Source organism: Micropterus dolomieu, linkage group LG14 (genome assembly GCF_021292245.1).
Source record: "Micropterus dolomieu isolate WLL.071019.BEF.003 ecotype Adirondacks linkage group LG14, ASM2129224v1, whole genome shotgun sequence".
NCBI lineage: Eukaryota > Metazoa > Chordata > Actinopteri > Centrarchiformes > Centrarchidae > Micropterus > Micropterus dolomieu.
In genome coordinates, this window is record NC_060163.1 from 17,847,710 (window position 1) to 17,869,687 (window position 21,978).

A 21,978-nucleotide genomic window follows, 5' to 3' on the forward strand; every position below is an offset into this window, starting at 1 on the left:
GCAATTAGCTTGATAAAAGAGAGAAACCTGAATTCAGAAGGTTTACGGTTATATTTTTTTATTTGATAATGAAAGTAGGTGTAAGATTATTTTCTTTCATGACATTTTAGTTTAATTGGTTTGTTTTACAAAGTGGTATTAAGTATTACGAGACAGGGCGAGCGGGGCTAGCTGGTTAGCATGCTAACTTAAGTAGATATCTCTGCAACACAGTGTTCTCAGTGTCCTCTTCACATTCAATTGATAATGTTAGTTCTTTTTTAAATGTCTTAAATTAAACTTTTTACACACTGTACCCTTTAAAAGTATGCTAATATTAGCTGTTAGCAGTTTATGTTTGCAGTATACTTATGAATGTACAGGAAAAACTATCACTAGATTACTTTGATATTGAAGGAAATTTAAGGACATGATGATTCTCAGGTAAGTCATTAATTTGTGATGGACATCAGAGATAATAATATGCTCAAAGTGTGTGAGTCATAATGAATCTAAAAATATGTCTGTGTATTAAGGTTTGACTTACACAGGGGGGAAGCAAGTTTGATGTATCGGTTGCTGTAACCAATTGCTTTTACGTCACACAGCATCTTTACTATATGTCTCTACCTCAGCTATTGTAAAAAATGTTTAAAAGAGTTAAAAGAGTTTACTTGAAAATTCGATGAAAGCCAAAAACAATGAGCCTTAACTATACATTATTTTTCAACAATTGTAATGCTAATAATGAAGAGATAAGACCAGTGATGTACATAGTAAACAGGGACATTTACATAATTGTAAACACAATTTTCTCTGAATAAGTAATATCCTCACACCACACAGTCCCATAAATCAAACTACTTGCTGCGAAAGGCGGCGGTTCCCATTTGCCAGACTCCATCTATACATAACAACTGGGTGCAGATGGTTAGGGAAATAAAAGCCAGTTTAGTTTCCCATGCGTCATTAATACAAGCAATGACCCCCAACTTGGCAGCAGCACACAGCAACTCCAGGATGCCAGATTTCCCTTCATACTCAGCACATCAAAGTCCCAGCACGATGTCCACATTACACACATGTCTCATGTTATTGCAGAAAAGTGTCCTACAGGTATTTAAATAAAAAACATGGGTCACACACGGGGTAAGTGACACACTTCTTGAAAACATGTTGGTTTTAATATGTGAGCTGTTGTTTTCATTTTGTGTTCTCACATATGTTGTAATTATTGCTTCACAAATACACTAAGAAAAAGTGTGAACACGTATGAACACGTGTGAACACGTTGTCCCAAGGCAATACAGTATGGCAGCTTATTAACCATTTCTCATCTTTTTTAAGTTTGCATCTGAAAATAATTGTGTCCACTGGTATAAATTTACAGGCACATTTTTATTTATTACATTTTTTTAAGGGGTGTGTCTGACTTATAAATGTCTCAAGTACTGCATGTAATGACGGTAAGACAAAATGACTCTTAAAAACTTTGGATCTTACAGACTATGACAAGATTGACCACAACCGGAAAGAAAATGAAGCATGCAAGACGGCACCACACTTTCCTTGTTTACTAGAGCCAGTAACATTGTAGAAAAAAACTTCCATGCAAGTCATGCAAGAGATAAAGCAGATTAATGTCTATCAGCGTGTTAGCTTAATTACTGGAAGCTCATCAGTCACAATGACAAATAACCTCAGACCACTGCTTCAGACAGACAGCATCTTCTGGAGTGGTTGCTCCTCCACAGCCACATAAATCCTGCCCAGTGATCCACTACTCTAATCAGGAATACATAACATAACTTCGTTCGAGGACCCATCCATCACTGGGCTTCTGCATGCACCATTATTTTCAAAGTCTAACTCCTGCATTTCAGCGCAGCCAGGGAGCAGCCAGAGACTCTCTCTAGTACAGATCATTCAGTCTAAAACTGGAGCCTGCTGTCACTTAGATGCACAAAAAACAGCATTCTGTCTATGAAACATTTATGCAACAAAGGGTTACTGGTGACAGGCGTGAAGCTAAAGATGGCATCTTTAAGAAGTGACATGTTTTGATAGGCTATTGAATAGCGTAGGACTTAACTTTTAAATAGACACACTGAACAAAACAGCATCTGACAGTTTGTTTGTGCTGATGAAAAAGCATTATCTGCATGCTGATGAAGTAAGTGTGTGTATGCACTACAGCAGTTTCAGGATGTGCAGTATTTAGTTTGTTAACCATCAAAATTAAACCACAAATGATAGGGCCACAAACAAATGTTAGTCATTAACCCAAAGCCTGAAGTGACTTTGTAAAATTGCTTGGTTTGTCCAACCAACTGTTTAAACCCCAAAATATTAAATTTACAATGACACACAACTTAGAAAACCTGCAAATCCTCACATCAGAGAAGCTGGAACCAATGAATGCATGGCATATTTGTCGATAAATGACTTATAACGCTTAATTGTTTATCAAAAATATTTTTATTTGATTTAATTTAATCATTGTGCACTAACCAATAATCTCTACGCACAGACGGACTATGGTGACTATCTGATCCTGTGAGGTCATATTTCAAAACATGCCCAAACTCTAACAGCAAGGCTACATTACAGAACGGCTAAATGCCAAGTACAGTTTATGAATGTGACCCTGTTTTGTGTTAATGTTGCCTGTATACATATGGGTTGAGTGTCCATGTGACAGTCTGCGTGCCCTCTGCCCCAGCAGCGCAGCGGACCCTGATGCACACTTGACACTACGCTTCCTGCAGGAGTGACTGAAATAAAGGACCCCTAAAAGAGAGGTTAAATGCTTCATTTGACAAACACAGAGTGCTGCTTCAGGCTCTAAGGCTGAAAAAGGAAATGTATCCCAAAGAAGAGGTGGAGGGGGAGGTGTCAGAGTTATCAGAGCAGGGCCAGAATGTGTGAGTCACTGGGAACACGAAGGAATGCAGGCCATCTAAAGGACTGGTTAGTGGTTTTTGGGATGAGACACTCAGGCTCTGGGACAGTCAGTTGCCCCGCCTGGTTCAAAATGTCCCAGACAAGCCTGTGTTCTCACAAAAGACAAAGTGGAGCAAAAGGAAGTTGGCAGCAAGCTAGGCCATGCAACACACTGTTGGATTGATGAGATTTCAAGGTAATTGTGGTGAATCATTACACAGCTGGGGCAAAACATGAATCAATTTCCATTTGCTATGATTAAATTAAAACTGTGTGTAAATAAAAAAGCACCAGCATGTTGAATCTGTGTGACATTAAATGTAGGATGGCAGAACAATTCACATGAAAGTCTTCATCTGGACCCCGAAGTGTCTCAGCTAATACTGTAAAAGCTGCTCCGATGCACAAAATTCAATGTGCATGTTGTGCAAATTACACAAAGACAATCTTGTAACAACATGATGGTCAAATAATGCCTGCCAATTCCCAACCCTCCCGACATTCAAACACACACACACACACACAAACTAAAACAAGAAAAACTTGCTTCATCTTCTGACTCATTCTAATCCAGTCTGTGGTTCTATATTAATCCAAACATGAGGATATGTTTCATCACTCTCAGTGTTTGTTTACCTTAAAATCCATGAATCTGAAAAGGGCAACAGTGCAGTGCATGTTGGCTGCCAATTTCTCCCCAGTTTTCTTGATGAAGTGGCCTTAATAAGGGCCATTTAAATTGAGTTCCCCGAGATTCCTTCAGCCATCTAAATTGCTTCTCTTCCCTAGAGAAATCTCCAACAAAGATTTCAATAACAAAGGCATTCCCTCTTTGTCTGTGTTTCAACAATTCAGAATTTACAGCTGGTCTATTCCTCAATGAAGTATTATCACTGGAATCTCTAATGAAAACCAATGATGGAAACTTCAGCCTAACGGCTGCACTTCCTACTGTGATCACATTTACATGTAATCAAAGTCTGGTTGAAATATTCATCAACGTCTTGTTTTTTCATAATTGATGGAAGAGTTATGATATAAATATTGTTCATTCATCTGTCTGTCTTTCCACAAAAGCCCTGCTTCACATGCACATTTGACAACATGTGGCAGTGTGATTCATCGTTCATTAACTTTAAGTTCTTTTAAATACTTCATCAACCCACTACAAAGACCAAAGTTAACTGCTGCCTCTAAATCAAGAATGATCAGATAGAAATATTATAAGTAAACTTATTTCGGACAGAGTAATTCATCAAAGTGCTTCAGTTGCTTCACAGAAATCTGTGGTGGAAGAGATGAAATGACCTCAAACAAAACAGAGTGCCTGCTAGAGGCCGGGCACACTACACCCTGTCGTGGCATTTAAATCATTCTAATCATCCATCCCACTTGCTGTATAATAGTAAATTGCAGAGAGAAAGAGAATCCCCACCACATTTACGACGCCTACGTCTCCACTTCCCACACAGATGCTGTGTCAACTTGTAAGCTACACACTGAGCGTGCATGTCTAGCCATGCCATGTAAACATTATGCATCACAGTAATTTTTTTTGTCTGTTATTATCTGATTAATTGATTATTTGTTTATTCTATAAAATGTCAACAAAAAACTGTGAAAATGCTCATCAAATGTTCCTCACAGCCCAAAATGACATCTTCAAATTGCTTGTTTTGTCCAGTTAACAGTCAAAACTCCTCTAATAGTCAGTACAAATCAGAGAAAAGCGGCAAATCCTCGCATTTAAGAAGCTGGAACCAGAGAATACTTGCCATTTTTTGATTGATAAATGACTCAGACATTAAAATTGTTGATTTGTCATTTGAAAAATACATTTAAATTGTTGATTCATTTGAAACTCTGCACATTAACCTATTCAACTTAAAAGTAATGAGGGGAAGACAGAGGAGGGTATGTCTTAAAGAGGTGGTATTATGCTTTTTGGCTTTTCCCCTCTCATTTATTGAATTATATCTCTTTTTTGTGCATGTAACAGGTTTGCAAAGTGAAAAAGCCCAAAGTCCAGCCCAAAGGGAGTTCCCATCTTCCACAGAAAGCTCTGCTCTGAACCGCTTGAAAACAACTCGTTTGTAGTTCAGCCCTTCACTTCCTTTCAATGAAAACGCGTCATAAAGCTTGCCAAGCAGCTAGCGGGGTCAGGCACGCCCTCAAACCAAGCTAGTCTGAGCAGACTCGACTCGCCTTTGTTTGGTTTTCCATTGTAGAAATGTTGTACCTGTACCTGCTTCCAGGTACTTTTTTTCGTATCACCTCATCTCCATTGAGGTTCCAAGCGAGCTGAGGGATACTAAAATGTAACGTGAAAACACAACAGACTGCTGACTGGTCAGAGAGAATCGTCACTATTCACTGCATCATCATTGCGTGCACCAGACAGAGGCCAGCAACAGAAAGTTTTAGATTTTACAGTTTTCGTATGGAATTTCATTAATGGGTTTTCATACCGCTTATCTGTCTTTACATTCTGAGGAATGGTGAAACGTTTTAACTTAAAAAAGAGAAAGCTGTGTGGATCACTGGTGTGTGTGTCGCATTGAACATTAAGTTGCGGCAATTGTGTGTGGTGTCGCTATGACGACAAGCTACGTACTATCTCTGGGTACTATCTGCAATGGAAAACGGATCAGGGCCGAGTAGAGTCGAGTCTATCGATTTGCAGTTTTTATAGTAGCATTTTTCGGCAAGGCAGCATAGATCGTCAGAACACAGTTCAACGTTTAGTCTTAAAGACGATGCAACTCCGACTCTGTTTGGGCCTGGAAATTCACAGTCACAACCTGTAAGTATGCTTTACTGGTTGTGAATTATGTTTAAAATAAACACGGCAATGTAACTTCACAGTGTGGAGTTGTTGTAAACGTTGGCTAACACAGCTAAAGTTATAGCTATAATGCTAACGTTACACCTGATGTGAAAGCTACTCAGCAAACGTTCAAATTGTTTGGCCAATTTTTATGTAAAATTTTGTTGAAATATGATGATTTTTGTAGTGGTTTATGGTAAGATGTGGAACAATGATGTTGTGGACTTGTGAGAAACTTTTACCATCTGCTAGATTACGGTCTCAGTCTGAAGCGGCTTTGTTTTGGATCACATTACCTTGTTTCTTATGACCCGCCCTTCTCTGCTTCTGACTGGCCAGTAGTCCTTACCTGGGAACTGCGCATGTGCAACTCCCAACAAAGATTTTGTACAAGTAAGATGCATCACTCTGTAGCTCAAGAGAGGAGCGTACAACACATAGAGTGAAAAGAGGAGCTGCAGCAATGTGCAGTATGAGAAAAATATGGAATTTTTTGAAAATTAAACCATGTAATTCCTGTTCTAGTGCAACCCCTAAATAAGAGTTTGAACCTGAAAATAAGCATAATACCACCTCTTTAACCATTAACCAAAACTTATCAGCCCTAAAGCGGCAGCATAGATGTTTATGTATTGAGATGCATTTAGCTTTGAAAAGAGAATGAGTTAACTGTTATAAGTTTAGGAGTCAATTAAGGATGATGTTGTGTGAACAGCTACTTTGATTGCACCTCAGATCCTGAACATGCTACTCTTCATGACATCTAATGTTATGAATGACATGCTTCTGTGTGTGAGCGCAAAGAGGCAGAATATCTCCTCTTTTTTTAATCAAGCAAAGCAGAACATGTCTCTCATGGTGATCCATCGGTCCGACATCATCCAGTCAGTCCCATATTTGCCTTGCAGCAGTCTGTGGTCTATCTGTGAGTCTCAGGTAGCCTAGGACAAAGAGAAGAGAGGACCACTCCGTCCCTCCTGAGGCTTCCCCCGCTCTCATTGGTCAGCAGGAGATCCTTTTGTTTTGGTTCTCACTGTTGAAGAGCCTAACAACGCATCTCATGAATGGATGCCAAATATTCCTGCACAGCCGCGAAGAAAATGTGACATAATCTCTCATTCTGATAGTTTAGAATAAAAACAATCGCTCATAGAACTGATGGCGACGTCATTAGATATTCCCGATTGATTACAGCTAATCTCCCCCGATACTCTTCCACGACATGCGAGTCCACATGCTGTTAACTCTGCAAGCAGCAGCTCTGTCTACCTTTTTAAACCGAAGAAAACTGAGTCAACTCTTGAGTTAGATTAGAATACATAGTGACCCATTCATTCTATACGGGCAGCGGGCGCCTCTCCGCTGAAAGGAGCCCGTTATATTGGCGATGTCTCCGGTTTTATACAGGGCACACACAGTCAAATCACCCAAAAAAAACTTTTCCATTTCTGCAGCCGCTCGCTTCAGAGAGACAGCCTGAAAACCGACTGCATGAACTCCAACGACACGGTCGCGATAGAGACAATGAAAAGGGGGATGCACTGCCAGAAATCAAAGTGCACACAGCTGAACGGCGAGGAAAAAATATAATGCTGAGTGAAATAAAACCTACCATGAGTTTCTTCTTGCTGTGCTCACACTACCACTCGGATCAAACAACTTCTCGTTGCCGGCTCATATATTTCCATCCCGGTCACAGGATTAATGGCATTTGTAAATCCGTGTAATTATTATTTCTTCCTCCGCTGGCGGTTACATGTGAGGAAGTTGTAGACTGTCGGTGACAGCTTCTCTTTCTCTTTTGCTTCTCTCTCAAGCTCCCGATATGACCGGTGGGAGTCAGACTCTCTCTCTCTGTCTGTCTCTCTCTGTCACTAATGGTGGGGTGAGGGGTGAAGGGGGAGGAAGCCAGAGTCTCTTAATAAGAAGAGCTAGGGCTATATTACTCTATACAAACAGGAAAACGACCTTTACTACAATTTCATGGGAATAAACATCATAAAAACACATTTAAAGGGTCAAACTTATTTTTACATATTTCTCACTTACCCTAAATATTATAGCCTACAGCCAAGCATATAGTATTGGTTTAATTTGCCCAGGTTTTTATACATCAGTTTCAGATTACCGACTCCATCCCAGTACAACGGAGGTAAATGGAATTTAATCTGTGGTGCTCACAGTAGGCCTATTGAAAGATTACATTTTTAGAAATTCAAGGGACATCCCAGAGGTCTATTGTTAATGAGGCTCATGCCATATAACTACAGCATTCCTGGCTGCATGTCATATCCCTCTCCCTCTAATTAAAAATAAAAGCACAAATGTTTCACCCATATTAGGACCATTGCATTCCTAGAAAGTACTTGATAATTTTTTTACTACATCTACAGTACACACTTTATACATGCAGCAAGATTGTAATTTACCAACCCAAAAAAATAAAAAGAGATAAAAGGTACAAATTGCATACAGCACACATGAATTAATCCCATGAAAGTGTTCACTATGGATTATTTATTTAACCAAATTGTTTCTGGAAAAACAAGATACTGTTTTGATGGTGATAAGTCTGGAGATAGTTTTGTATTAAGAATTATTACTTTATTTACTACATTGTGAAAAAATCTCATGAAATGAACAAAACCAATAGTGTGTTAATCTATCTCTCTACTTCCCGGACCTGTCTTTGGCCCTAAGCCCCAAGTCCATTGGTTCCTACTGAGGATGTAAATCCTCCAACAGAACACAAATATATAGTGTAATTTTTTAAAAGGATAAATAATTTGTTAAAACAACTGGGCACTGCACAGAGGAATAAGTTATATCAGGGTTTGGCTACACAGGCAATGCTGTCAGTAGGATTATGTCATTTTTGTTTTTGTTTTTATAGGATCTGTAATGCCTCGTGCTTTAAAAAGCAGAAAGTTCAGATACCTCAAAACACAGAAAAAACTTAACCAAAACTATCGTCTGGAGACCACTGTGGGTTAATGAGAAAATAAGCCGTTTCTAATTTGGGTGAACTGACCATTTAAGCTCACCATTAACTGATCTCATCTACAGCTCCTGCGCAAAATGCACTATAGGTCTCTAAATAAATATGAAAACACCATAAACCTATAATTGCCTAAGTCTCTATTGGACCATCATTGTATTATTGAGGTGCTCTTTCCTCAGAGAGTGTATAGAGGGGTAGGCAGGTGGCAGTGGGGGAGGGAACAGATGCCACCTACACAGCTGCTGCTCACTGGCTGCTTATTCAAACCATTAAGGCAAAGGAGGATTTATAGGAGGCCACATTATGTCCGTATGGTTGTATGGTTTACGTTGCTCTGCTTTAACCTTACAGTGAGTTAGTGGTGTCAACAATATTATAATATAACTGCTAATGCTCAATATTTAGAGAATTTAGACAATAAAAAGGTGTTTGCCTTCCAGACAAAATAGATATAAGAGAAATGCACTAGGGAAATTTCACCTTCATTTATATTTTTTATTTATTAACCTTTATTTAAACAGATGATCTCGCTGAGATTAAATCCTCTTTTTAAAGAGAATAGCAGCACATTGACAGAGTAGAGTTAACAGACATGTTCATCAAACACACCCAAAAGCATTGGGTTTCTGTGTCTGCTGCTGAAACACCACACAAACACAGACCTAGACTCTTGCATGAGGGAGATGAGTCTTCATGACTCATACGGAAGATTCAGCAGCTACACAAATCGAAGCTTGACCGCGGTGTAGCCACATGCGGCCTCAATTCTGTCTGCGAGAGGCAGTTGTGCTAAGTGCATGCTCAGCAGGGAAATATGTTGTATCATGTTTCTGTTATGCCACCAAGGGTCTGTTACTGCTTTCGCTGAGTCAGTCATCATCATCATCACCATCACAAGCATCGCAATGGCAACCATTAAGCTTTCAGTTGCTATTTTCCACATGCTAGTTTCAAAACCCTCCAACATTTTTGCAGTATATACCCTTTTGTTTATTGCAATAAACAACTAGCCCGAGGGAGGTTATAGATTTTCAAGAATTTCATCTTCTCACGCAATATGAATTCTTGTGACTGGCTGCTGTATATCAATATCAATCTATTTGACTAGGAAGACTGTTTACAAGTCCTCAAAGTTTCTGATGGCAACAACGGTGATGATGATGGTGATGATGATGATGATGGTGAAGTAATTGCATAATGGCTGGTTGTCTCCACAGCAAGTCATCCAGAGCACATGAGTCACCCTGCCTGCAGTGTGCCCCACGTCAGACATCTGCCTCTGAGCTATAGCCTGTCTCAGCCTCTGTTTCTGTTAAAGCCGTGTGGAAATAACTGAAAAGGAAACAAATGCAAATAAAAAGTTGCTGGTCTTGTGTGGCCTCAGCTTAGAAAACCACATACCATCATTTATTTTGTTTGTTTCATCATGCATATTAGGAAGGCCACAGTAGGAAATATGTGAGTTCCAATGAGTGCCAGTTCCACAGAAATGAATTACCAGATATTTGGACCAGGACCTCAGGTAATACAGTTTGGCCATGGCAACCAATTGCTTGTTTCGTCACACACATTCTAGTATTGCTCTCTCAAAAACGGCATGCCCAAGAACAAAGTGCTAATATTTTGCATTAGGCTAGAAATTTGTATTTCCTTTGTGTGCGTTATTTATTACTATAACTGTCAAATCATCACTTCACAGTATTGGTGGCCAGCAAATCCAATTCATAGTGTAGCAGTTTTCCACTGACCTACCGGATTTTCTAACCTCCAATTTTGATCAAAGAACCACAAAATATTCAACGATGTTAGGTTGTCTCAGGTTTTATATGTCCTTTAAATTGGAACTATTTTGTAGTTGAATCAAGAATGACTCTGTAATGTCACTGGTGTTCATGAGAGTAGCATCCATCCCAGGATTTGTGTGTAAGAGGAGACTACTGCATCCACCCCTATTTATATCTGGAGAAAGAAACACAGCGAAGAGTCTCTGAGCGGAGCGAGACCCCCCACGGTTCCTCTGTTAAGGAGTATTTTTACGAACAGCGCACCACTGTCGCCTCTAACACAGTTTCTTTGAGTTTTTTGTATTATGCATAAAGGTAAGAGATTAAAATGTTGCAAAGAACCCAGCAGGTCAGTCAAATGAGATTAGAAATAATAGCTTTTACACATGCCAGTTAGTGAGAGGGTTTGGAAAAGATGCCTGATAAAAATCTTACAGGGGATTTCTAAGGTACAAGTGAAGTTGACTTTATGCTTGAATGATTTACTATTTCCACTGAATAGAGTATGTTTCCAATGTTTGGTTCATGAAAATGGGTTGACATGTCTTTATTTTGTCTTCAGTGCAAATGTGTTTGTTGCTAGGTGTGGTTTGAGGTCCCAGGCGCTCAGGTAGCTGCTGCCGTACAGTTCTTTCCAGCCTAAGCATAACTCATCTCTTTTTCCATGTTGTGTATGTCAAGGCTGAACAGTAATTACAGAGCGACCCTAATGATATTTGTAAAAGCTATTCAGCACCACTATAAGGGCTGAACAAAGATCTTGGAATGCAATTTCAGAGACAGAAAAATGGCTTTATTCATCTTTAACTGAAAAAATTAAAAAATACTGCTGATAAGATATGGATTGGTACAAAAAGTCCAACATATACTAAATAATATCATAGAATATTGCTGTTAGTTAGATGATGAGAATAGTTTCAGAAAAATAACAGATGTGTCGAATCTCTTTGACTCATCTTAACCAAATAAAAACTTTTCCTTAAAAAAATTCAAAAGGTCTCTTTTTTAACCTGTTTCATTTACAGTAGCTCTTAAAGTAGCTCAATTAGCTTTTAAAGAATGAGGCTGACATTATTTTACATTTATTAATTCCTCCTGAAGATGACAATCTTTTAAATCAGGTCACCAGTATATAGTTTCAACGTATTCAATTTGTTTCCCCAACAATATCTGCTCTTCCAGTAAATTATATCAAATATACCAAATAAAACATGATTATCGCTTTGTATGGTTATGTTTAGGCACTCACAACACGGTTATGATTGGTCAAAGAGTGTGGTCTTCGTTGAGTATTTAAAAAGACAAAAGTGACATGAAGAAAGACACAAGACAAGACTGTATTAACATTTCACCAAAATCACTATCTGTCCGTATTGTTAAAGGCCAACTCTACTAATTGTATGCATTAAAGTCCGTTTATAGATCTTGGAGGGTGCTACTGCTGTAGAGTAAAGCCTTTTGTGGCTCCAGAGGGAGCTGTGTGAACTCTACTGAACTGCCTCAAGTGATGTCGCTTGCGTCAAGCATTGGTTGAGTCTGTAGACTACAAGTTTGAAGATTAAAGAAATTCACTAATATGTATAACACACTGAATGTCCCGAATATCCCAAAAGAGGAAGACTAAATGTCATAAAAAAGACAATATTTCTGGTTCTGCTCCATCAGTCTTGATCCTTCTTTATTAAACTGTCCAGCAATGCTAAATCAATGGAGTGCTCTTTAAACTAAAGTGCTTTTGTTGGATGAACATAACCACAGGTGGAACCTACTTGAGTAGGTCCCACAATGGGACCTAGCAAGTGCTACTGGAAAATGTTCAGGAGCACTTGCCACTGAACATACAATTACGTTTCCCTCAAAATATATTTGGTAAAAGGAATTAGTAGCATATAAACATAATATATAGGAGATTAATGCATTGTTGAATATTTCATGACATTTGTTGACAATATATGTTTTTTAAACCTTGTAAAATCTCAACCCTATATGGTCTGGTTTCAATATGGACTTACATTGTTTGAATAAATAATACAAAACAGCAGGATAAATTTACCACCGCCAGTGCACGTTTTTCTTGGGATACAGGAGTTCCTCTAAGTTCAGATGACTAAAGCTGATCTGTGTCCTTAGCCTATATCAAAAGGGAAAACATCACGGTGTGTGTGTTAATCTGCTGGAATCTCTTTAAGATATTTGACTCTAATCAGAGGGAGACATCAGTACCTGACTCCACAGAGAACAGTGCTGCCCCAGCACTTCAGCAAACAGGGACTTTTGATCGAAACTGCCACACTTCATCGTCTTCATCATACCTCTCTGTGCTTTGGGGGCTGCTCTTTCCACATCAGTGAATGAATGGGAAAATTTTATATTTCTGTTACAATACTGTATAGAATCAATAAACCGCGTCACTCGTCGGCTAAGCTGAGCCCAAAGAGTCATTGCAGGGGAACCAGAAGAGGTTTCTCCTTGAAAGACATATTTGATTTATGAGGGCCTGCTGTGGTTATAGCTGCTTGTGGGAAAGGTTTTATTTTGTTTATTTATTTATTTTCCTGAAGAGTTCCTGTCACTGGGGAATGCCACTAGAGCGAAATCCTGTAGTGCTGGACAGGATGCCATACATCAGCAAGGTCACCACCCATTTTCCCATAACAGTACACACAGAGTTTCCAGAAGTACACACATACAGTATATACACACTCTCTAAGGGTATACAACACAGTATAATGGACCACAACATGGAATGATGCATGCACACAAGCTGAAAGAAAAAACACACGTACTAAGACAGTTAGTAGATTAATGGATTTGTTGATTGACAATGGAGCTGCAACAATTAGTTAAACATGGGGAAATTATCGGCAGGAAACTTAACTATTAACTATAAACTATTAAGAGTTTCAGTTATTTTTCAAGCAAAAATGCCAAATATTCACTGGTTTCATCCTCACAAGGATGAGGATATGCTGCTTTTTTGTTATATATGATGGTAAATTGAATATGTTTAGGTTTTGAACTGCTGGTTGGACAAAACAAGCTAATTGAAGACATCACCATGGGCTCAGAAATAGTTTTTAAACATTTTATAAACTGGACCATTAATTGATGAAACAAGAAAATAATTGGCATGTTTATTGAAAACAAGCATTAGTTGCAGCACTAATTGACAGAACATTGACAAACAATAACTTTTCATTTAATTGTTTAAGACTACAAAAATGCCAAATTTTTGTTGGTTCTTTTTCTTCAGATGTGAGGATTTGTTGCTTTTCTCTGTTGTGAGTTGAATATCATTGGGTTTTTTGGTCGCACAAAAGAAGGAATTTGAAGACGTGACTTTCAAAAAATTGTGATGGGCATTACTATTGCATGGCATTTTATAAACTTAATGATAAATCAAAACAAGCTAAATATTAGATTTATCGCAAAAAGTTATCATTACTTGCGTGATGCCTTTTTTCAATGTCTCGCACACAATCTTACCCACTCAGATTATTGAGTATTTAACAGGCTTCGGAAGTTCAGTGAATAGAAACAGTCTAATTGTCATGGTCTTAACCTTGAGGGTCAATCTTTTTTTCTTCTCTTTTTAAATTGTGTGTATGTTGAATGCATTGAAAGTAAAAAGCAGACGGCCTATGAGAACTTTAGAGATTCTTGACTGAATGTATGAATGAAAACTTAGCAATGATAATGTCTCGTTTTCCTGGCATTTACCACTCAGATATTATTAGAAAGGCTCCCCATGCATTTACAATGCTCCTTGGCTGTTTCCGTGGTTACAGATGGATTTATTTTCTGCAAACGTTGCATGGTTTCATACATATGTTGTCATATCCGGTACTAATCGGCAACAGGGTTTTGCTAATGGACTGATAATGTGATTGGTCAAGTCAATTCTGTAGGTTATTGCCTGGATATGTTATTAAACATGTTTTCACTGGCCATTCACATTTCCACATTCTTATTAGTGCCACATAATGTGAAGTAAACACTATTTTTGTGGACAAGAAATTCTTCCTGTAGCACTCTGTCTTCCTGAGGGAAATTTTAAACATGCCAAATGCCAGGAAACAAACCTCATTGGTTTTTTGACTGAAGGTTTTAATGAGCCGACAAAGGAATTGAAATAGCAACAGAGACACAAATATGAACTGAAACATGGCTGGAGGAAGTATATATCATTTGCTCCCATTTGCATTTTGTGGGGATTTAATGAGATTTTCTAAATGGCACAGTCATGTAAATAAACTGTAGACTCAAAGAGGGTTATACTGAAGTAATTATTACAGAGTAATGGAAACCTGTCAGTCAAATCTGTATTATTTTCAGCCATTGGTTCAGCATATTTCTTTACTTGTTTGACAGGCAACAGCAACCCTGTGCTGTTGGTTCAGTCACACCAGACGCAGCTTGAGGAGTATATTTTTGTAATGTTTATGTTTGAAGTGAGGGAGACCACATAGAGGCTTTTGAAGTGATGCCGAGTTGTGAATTCTGCACTACATTGCTGTGTGCCAGAGCGTGGATGCACGTTATTTTTCATTCAGAGCTCACTTCAAATCTTCTGCTCAGTGTTTCAGGAAGTGCACCACAGGGGATCACATTTCCTCTGCTCCATATGAAACAGTTTGATAGCATATCTGGTTTTGATATCCTCACCCTGGCACACCCTTATCCTGATGGTGAAATTCATGCTCAGAGGAAGCGCACATTTTGTTGTACAGTTTTAGCTTCAAAATCAGGTTTTCATCTTGTGATTGTCATCTTCCCTGAGAAAAGTAAATGACAAATGTTTTCAGCTGCACAGTAATGGCATAGCTGTGTGGCTATTTCCGCTAGTCAATATCCATTTCCATGCAAATAAGTGTAATTAAAGCTGATTTCACAGGCAGAAGACCTCTTTGTGTTCCGGTCACAGATCAAACATAGATAACTGGCTTAACACAAAAGATTTGCACCTTGTATTGCTTAATTCACAACAGCATGATGACTGTTTGCATCCACATTTAACCATGGAGAAATTAACATGGCTCTAATGCGTTAACATGCTGCGGGATGCCTCTCTGAACCAAAGCATGCAGAGATACCCCAGCAGAGTGGCTAACCGCAACCATTTCATTAAACCTCACGGCCTGCGTGTGGAACCTAAATTGGATTTATTAGCTCCGTGATCAACAGGGATTTTCAAAGAGTATAAGGTCATAAAGTCCATGAGTTTCTTGAGGAAAATGTAATATGCAGATTGAGCATGAAGATAACTTCCATTACAGAGGACTGTGTGTACTTACGAGGCACAGCATGCTATTATATCTATAAATGACGAATAAAGTGAGAGCAGGTGCTGAGTCTATTGTACACAACAGTGCATAAAATTAGACGAGCTAGGGACACCAGTGTTTAACAGGAATTGAAAAAGTCAACTTTTACTTATTGTCTCCCGTAAAAAAAAAACAGTTTTCACAAAGTACAAAAATGCTGATACAAGTGCTGATTACAACATTTTACGCTTATTGTCGGTAGCAATTAATACATTTATTGAAAATAATAATTAAATTTAAAGTGATAAGTAATAGTAGTAATATATTTGCCATGTTTACTTTTTAAATGTCTTAAAATGGTTGATCGGTTTTCTGTCTATCAATTAATCCATTCATTGTTCCAGCTCTCTAAAATTTAGCTTAAACCTGAACACGCTTCATCATCCAAACTTTTTGAGCATTTGAATCAAACATGCCAAGACAAATGAAAAGTGACTTGGGTCAGCAGGTTGACAGACAGTAATGCATTTATGGAGCCGTATACCGTAACTTTAGATTATAAGTAGACGGCACATTGAAAGAAAGAAAGAGTCCAGAAGGTTGACAATTCAAGAAAATACAGCCATCCATATTCATACAAGAGCCAAAATCAACCTCTGTGCAACAGATTAGTTGATCAAATTACAGTCGAAATCCATCTTGCTGGACTTGAGTTATGAGCACTGTCAAATGTTGATCTATTAAATTAAAGAGACATACAGCTCTGTGTATAATTCAGCATTCCAGTTAAATTGTCGAACCCTTTGGACATGCCTCTGGGCTTTTACTCTGATGGAGAAATGGAAAAGGGGAATATTGTCTAACTGGGCTCCACTCCACTTGTCTGGAATGGGAACACAGGTGAGTAAATCTGCACCAGAACAGTGACTGAGTCAAAATGGCTTTGAGGCTGATGGTGGTGAAGATTAATTGAAGGGCCGGTATCCAGGTTGCCGTCTCCCCCGCTGTGTGGCTGCTTGTCCGGGTTCCCAAGCTGCAATCTGTCAGTCACGGACAGCGAGACAGCTGCTCCGTCCAGGTGCCAACCTGTGTTCCCCTGCCAAGGGGGTGACTTCACATCCTCCATTAACACTGTGTCCCATTCATTCACAACTGGGAGACGATATTGAGCAGGAGGGATGGGAGGATCAGGCAAGAGTTAAGAAAAAAGAGGGGAAGGAAATGGAGTGTGGACACAGTATTCGTCACAAAAAATTGGTAAAAATACATATTGTGCTCACTTGCACCTGTGAAATGGAAAATACTGGCGGGGCAAGATGCTACTGACCTTACTGAGGCGTTAACAAGATTAGGGCTGCAACTTGTGATTATTTTCATTAATGATTAATCTGTTGACAATTTAGCAGTTAATTGATTAATCATTCAGTTTTGTCTGAAAAAAGTGATAAATGCCTACCACGTTGCTTTTCTTTTCGACATTACTTTAAACCCAAAGATATTCAAGCCACAGTGATATAAAACAGGTGATAATCAATTGACTAATTGACAGACTTCATCATTTCAGCTCTGACGACATATCAGAACCATAATTATAAAACTAAGAAAATGTTGCACACGTGTGAATCATGTCTGTTTAGTTGTTATTTATTTGGGTCAAAATGCAAAATCACAGCTGACGTTAAGTCAAACACAATGACCTCTGACAGATGTGACTCCCCTGGGGATGATAATTAAAAGCAGCACAAATTAGAAACCACCACAGGGGGATGACTGGGCTTCTCATCATCACAAACATGTCTTGTTTGATTCCGATGAGTAATGCAGATATAAGGTTTTATGAATCTAGCATTCAGAGCTGGTTGCAACGTTCAAATCAGTGATCCCATACTGTACCAACACCCACCACACACACACCCACACACACACACACACACACACACACACAGACCTCATCTCTCTTGAGCATTATTGTGATGGCTTGCTGTTTCCCACTCATTCAGGTGTTGTAGAAGCAGCACTCACAGCAGCAGCACACAGTCTGCTGACTGAAACAGACATGGGCACATGTCCAAGGTCATTATTCTCCTCCGAGCTGCTGTTTCCAAAACACAGGTTCTTGCACACTTCCTGCTCTGATTAAAATTTTTGCCATTATCTCTCTATCTTTTTTTTTCCTGTAAGACAATACAGTTCAATACTTAATACTTGTTATGATACTATCATGATATTTCTGATGAAGTTGGAATATGAAAAAGTGCAACTGTACACATTTTCTTAATTTTCCTTCTTAGCTTGTAAATTGTGTAACACATTTAAGTTCTTCTTGTAGGTTTTCTGTGAAGAATTTTAAAAATAGAATATATTACTTGTGAAACTAAAGCAGCTTTTAATATGCAATTCTTCATCTACTAAAAAACAAAACTGAATGTTAAATAATGTCAAGATGAAAAAGTCCTCTTATAAAGATAAAGAGCCAATATCTGGTTGGTAGTCTTTAAACTCCTACATTTTCCACAAACCTCAATTTAAAAATATCCAGTTAATAAATTTCAAATCTCGCCTATCTTTGTTTGCACAAATTTGACTGCTGGACTGATTATGCAGTCTGGATTTATTTTGTTGCAAACAACCATTACAATGACTGTACAGATAGCTAGCTAGCAATTGTGTGTTTGCAGAGTGTGGCTGAGTAGGTGTTTGTGTTACTGCTTGTAATCTGTCTGATCTCAAAACCTACCAGCAACTCTGGTTCTTTCTTAAATGTTCTTCTAGTTTCTCTTCTTCTTTGTGATGTTGAGTCATAACGCCCCAAGAAAATCATACATTTTTCACTCAAACTGAAATATTTTCAACTGACATGGATATGCTGTTGCCTCATTTTGCATCTCTCTAAAACTGGTCTGAACACACTGTGACAGTACACATTGTAAATTTATTATATGTAACTGTGCCCTATTTGATTTGATTATTTAATGCTTGCAAACAAAAATTTGACCTTTTGTTTGTTTGAACTGAATAGATTTAGTCATGGAATGGTTTGGCATTTTGAGACATGCACTTATTTGCTGCCTTACCGAGAGTTAGAACAGTACCACTCTCATGTTAATACATTAAAGCATGTAGTAATTTTATCAAAAATGAACAGCTACACAGGCTTGTAATAGGAGGAATGTTGTCTCTGTCATAACAACTCCAGTGCCAGCTATGCGTTGGTAACACTCGAATCCCAGGCAGGACAGTTATCATGACAACGGCGTACTGCTTTATGGCACTAACACGACTCTTCAGCAAGCAAGCTGCAAGAATAAGCAAAAAGTATATTATGTACAATGTAAGTTCTTTGAAAGACTCTAGTTTGGAATTCTAAGTATGGATATCATGTCAAAGACTGCAAAGAGACCAAAGAAAAGATTATAGAAGGGAGCAAGGAAAAGAAAAAGAGAAAGTGACCGAGCTGAAAGATGCAGGAAAAATGCCGAGTTGGCCTTCTTGCTGATGGACTAGTCAGTAATACCTTATTAGCTGGCTTGCTATGTCCTGTGTTGTTGCGCTTGTTTAATGTTTGCCTGTTTTAGCAAAGTGGTCGAGCATAACAGACAGAGGTTTCGTAGACAGCGGTTTAGCCACTAGCTTAAAATCTTGCTTTAAGTATGAAGCTGGACCAGCCAGCCAGGAGACAGTAAGCCTAGCATAGCAGAGAGACTGGAAACCTTGGGAAACAGCTAGCCTGGCTCTGTCCTAAGGTAAAAACTCCAAAATGAAAAAGCGTATTTTCCTAAAATGTTGAACTTTTCCATTAATATTGTGATCCATATTCTCCTGATGTATATTTACAGATTTTTGTATTGTGATTTGTTGTTACTGTACAACCATAGCATTATTCTTTCTCCTTCATTTTTCCGCTCTTGTTCCGTCCCTTTGTCATAATCTGGTCTCCTGTATGTGTAGGCAAAACCAATCAGATTCCGATGCTTATTTTCTTTTCATAGCTTTGAGCTGAGAGGCCTTTCAAGCAATTAGCTCAGACAGCAACAGTCTCCAGCATGAACTGGGAGGAGGGCATGTAAAAAAGATTTACAGCTTTGAGAGCCAAATCCACCCTCACGTCTTATCTTATCCCCTGGGGCTTTGGCCACCATACAGCATAGCCAAAGGCTTTATTGCCGGATAATAGCCGGTCCAAGCTGCTTTCATAGGGGAACAGTGGGATGATGCCTGCTGTGTCTGACTGTGAGAAACTGGGGCATAAAGTTCAAAGTGGGCTCAGCTCTGTGTCCCACAACACAGACAGAGTGGGCACAAACTCCCCACAACTGCCTCACATTTTCCATGCGAGAGTGACTCGGTTTACGTATACATGCACATTTATGCTGTTTGTCAGCGCTTCAGTGGTTTTTAGTGGGGTAATTATTCTACTACCAATATTACTCAAATTAAAACTGATGAATTACGCTCTAAACTGAAACCACATCTGTTACCGCTCCCGCTTCTGCGCTGTTACCCTCTTTGTTTTCTGCTGTTTATAACTAAACAGTGGTTTAGATTCCATTTCCGCTTTGTGCTTAGCAGTTGATCTCTCTGAGATTCTTATCCTGTCGCATATTGCTGCTAGGGAATAATTCATTTTTGTTTACAAGTAGACAGGGAACAGTGTAAATGAACCTGCAAGAAAACATCTCAAAAGAAAAACAGACACACAGTCACATTTTACAGTTATATGTAAGAGTTATATCCTTCATTTTGTATAGCAGTAGAAGTAGCAGAGAGAGGCAGTATACTAATGTGTCATATTATATATTTCTAGTGAAATCCAGAAAAGTACATATAAAAGATATTTTTAATGAGCCTCATTGACTAAGCATGCATTAACATGCATAGAAGCAAACTGGTTGAGTAGTTAGGGTCTTTAAACCTTTTAGGCTGTTAATTTTGCTGTGTATTTATTTGTTTAGAATGCCAAGGAGTAATGCCTCACATTCCTGCCATGACTTTGTGAGAGACATGCATCTTGAACCTGCGGTCTGTCATGATTTGCATGACGTGTTTACATTTGTGCACTAAAGAACTCTTGCTCTCATTAGTCAACGTCACAGAGCACGCTGTCAAACGTGGGTGAGAGAAGGCTTTGTGAGGTGTTCTTGACAAAGAATCAGTTGTCTTCCGCTATGACACACTGCAGGGGATAAAATGCCAAATTATCATGTCCAATCATTCCATTAAGGCCATGCACAAACCTTTAGACTAATGCCTTATTCATTGTGCAGGCTTAGTGATCATTACAGTTCAGCCTCTTTTAACTTTTAAACAAGATCAGGTGCAACAATTTAATATAATTAAAGGCAAATGGGGAAAAATAGTGCAGATTTCAAAGAAAGTGTGTAGTGATACATAAATTCAAAGATAATAATAATAATAATAATAATCTTTATTTGTAGAGCACTTTTCAAAAACAAGTTACAAAGTGCTTTAACAAGTGTAAAGACAATAATACCCAAGAGACAATAATACAAAAACAATACAAGATAAAAGCAAGAAAACAATAAAAAGACTAAAATACACGTTTAAGATAAATATAAAATTAGTAAAATAGAATAAAATAAAAGGGATAAAATAAAGTCAAATAAGATCGGGAAAGGCTCTCCTATAAAAGTATGTTTTAAGAAGGGACTTAAAAGAGTTCACTGACTCAGCCGACCTGATTTCCTCGGGCAGGCTGTTCCAGAGCCTCGGGGCCCTGACAGCAAACGCTCTGTCCCCTTTAGTTTTCAGTCGAGACTCTGGCACAGATAGCAGACCTCTGCCCGAGGATCTCAAGGTACGTGCTGGTGTGTATGGGACTAAAAGGTCAGAAATATAACAAGGCGAGAGGCCATGAAGAGCTTTAAAAGTAATCAATAGAATTTTCAAGTCAATTCTAAAACATACTGGGAGCCAGTGTAATGAAGCTAAAATAGGAGTAATGTGGTCATATTTCTTTGTTCTGGTTAAAAGCCTGGCAGCTGAGTTCTGGACAGTCTGGAGTCGATCAATAGATTTTTGGGTTAAACAGGTGAAAAGGTTGTTGCAATAATCCAGGCGTGATGAGATGAAGGCGTGTAAAATGGTCTCGGTGTCCTTAAAAGTTAACATAGATCGAATTTTTGCTATATTTCTAAGTTGATAAAAACATGATTGAACAAG

General features: G+C 38.6%; 1 protein-coding gene and 1 long non-coding RNA gene across 2 annotated transcripts in view; one reads left to right on the forward strand and one right to left on the reverse strand.

Annotated features, from left to right (window-relative positions):
• Positions 1-7,565, reverse strand: part of LOC123982513 (carbohydrate sulfotransferase 15-like) — a 38,284-nt gene extending 30,719 nt beyond the window's left edge. The window contains exon 1 of the mRNA XM_046068077.1: positions 7,362-7,565. The gene's annotated coding sequence lies outside the window, so the exon portion shown is untranslated. The remainder of the gene's footprint in view (positions 1-7,361) is intronic.
• The window catches only part of LOC123982514, a 79,879-nt gene that overhangs the window by 55,133 nt on the left and 2,768 nt on the right, over positions 1-21,978 (forward strand). The gene's annotated exons all lie outside the window — the stretch shown is intronic.